The sequence below is a fragment of the Dipodomys spectabilis genome, unplaced genomic scaffold (genome assembly GCF_019054845.1).
Source record: "Dipodomys spectabilis isolate Male_0828 unplaced genomic scaffold, ASM1905484v1 ptg000121l, whole genome shotgun sequence".
Taxonomy (NCBI): domain Eukaryota; kingdom Metazoa; phylum Chordata; class Mammalia; order Rodentia; family Heteromyidae; genus Dipodomys; species Dipodomys spectabilis.
In genome coordinates this window covers 5834506-5836388 of record NW_024870798.1, presented here as the reverse complement: position 1 = coordinate 5836388, position 1883 = coordinate 5834506, and the positions used below count along the sequence as shown (strand labels likewise).

At 35.7% G+C, this 1883-nt stretch overlaps 1 non-coding gene across 1 annotated transcript; it reads right to left on the bottom strand.

Moving 5' to 3' along the window:
• Nucleotides 1–1358: 1358 nt before the first annotated feature.
• On the bottom strand, nucleotides 1359–1460 carry LOC122115594. The gene has a single exon (XR_006148809.1). It is a non-coding gene; the product is annotated as a U6 spliceosomal RNA (small nuclear RNA).
• Nucleotides 1461–1883: the final 423 nt, after the last annotated feature.

The window sequence follows — 1883 nt, the reverse complement described above, 5'->3', positions numbered from 1 at the left end:
ATGGAGGTACACCAACATCAGATACAGTGAAAACAGGGGTTTAACTGTGGGGGATGCACATATAAAAAAATCACATCGTACATTATAAATACATTAGAAACAACAGAAACAAATAAAAAACCACTTGTGTCCCTATCTTGGGGTTCATTTACCTTAACATCATCTTATCTAGTCATATGCACATGCTTTTGACCTTTTCTCTTTTTTTAATTGTGAAAATATCATACAGAGGAGTTACAATTACCTGGAAAAGGTAATGAGTACATTTCTTATCAAGTATTGTTGCCTCCTCCTTTTTTCGCCTTACCATACCTTCTTTGTTTATCCCAGACATACATTAGTTATTGCAAATAAGGGATACCATAGGACCTATGCTTCTTTTTTTTATTGTGAAAATAGCATACAGAGGGGTTACAATTACATGGGCAAGATAATGAGTACATTTCTTATCAAGCATTGTTGGCTCCTCTTTGCTTCCCCTTCCCATCCCTTCCCATACTCCCACACTTCCCCCACCCGGTCCTCCTCCCCCCAAAGTTGTAAAGTTCATTTTTTTACATAATGACTTGTACATCTAATTGTTGCAATGGGTCCACCTGCATCCCTAGTTAAACGAATTGGTTTTTTCCCTTCCCCTCCGCAAATTATACCAACATCAAATGCAGTGAAACATGGGTTATACCTTGGGGGAGGGGCATACAAAGCAACATAGAAATCTTCTTATAAATATGTTAGAAAAATTGCATGAAAGGAAAAAAACAAAAAACAAAAAAAACATTTGAATACTTATCTTGGGGTTCATTCCCCTAACATCAACTTATCTGAACTTTTCTGCTTGTATCAGACACATACTAGTTATTGCAAATAAGGAAAGCATGGGATCTATGTTTCCTTGGGCCTGGCTTACTTCACTTCTTTGGGCCTGGCTTAATTTACTTAATATAATTTTTTCCAAGTCTTTCCATTTCCTAACAAACTGGGTGATGCCATTCCTTCTGATAGAGGCATAGAAATCCAGTATACACACACACACACACACACACACACACACACACACACACACACACACATTTTCTTGATCCATTCCTTTAGTGTGGGGCATCGGGTTTGGTTATGTAGCTTAGCTATGGTAAATAATGCTGCAATGAACATAGTTTTGCTAGTAGATTTAGTATGGTCTTGTTTGAGATCATTTGGGTGAATGCCCAAAATGAGATTGCTGGGTCTTAGGGGTGCTCTGTGTAGTCTTTTGAGGAACCTCCATACTACTTTCCAAAGCCTTTGAACAAGTTTAAACTCCCAACAACAATGCATTAAGGTTCCTTTCTGTCCACATCCCCTCCAGCATCTGTTCTTTTAAAAATCTGGAATGCTTCACGAACTTGCGTGTCATCCTCAATCAGGGGCTATTCTTCTTTTTATTGTTCCAATGTTAGTGTATGTGCTACCGAATTGAGCACAGAACATTTTCTATATATAAAGTGTAATTGATTTTCTTAAACTAGACAATTCCACAAAAATTAAATTCAAAAGAATTGTCGTGAAATTTTAGAACAATGTATTTCTTACATAAGAACACTTTTAAGAATAAAGTCAAGATTGACATGTCAAAATCAAAATAATTCCAGTTATTTATTGTTCAACGGATGTGTAGGGGGAGGAATTCAATTATTCTGTACAAGGAACCTGTCATAATGAACACTATAGATAGTGTTAAGGTTTGTTAAAAGTTTTAATGTTTTCAATATGTTTAATTGTGGGAATTTGCTCATATATGCCAAAATTAAGACTATTTAGCAGATTGTAAAACATTTCCATAAAGCATTTAAGATTCATGGTAGCAGTCATATACTACTAAGTATGTACATTTCAGAGTTTATAGA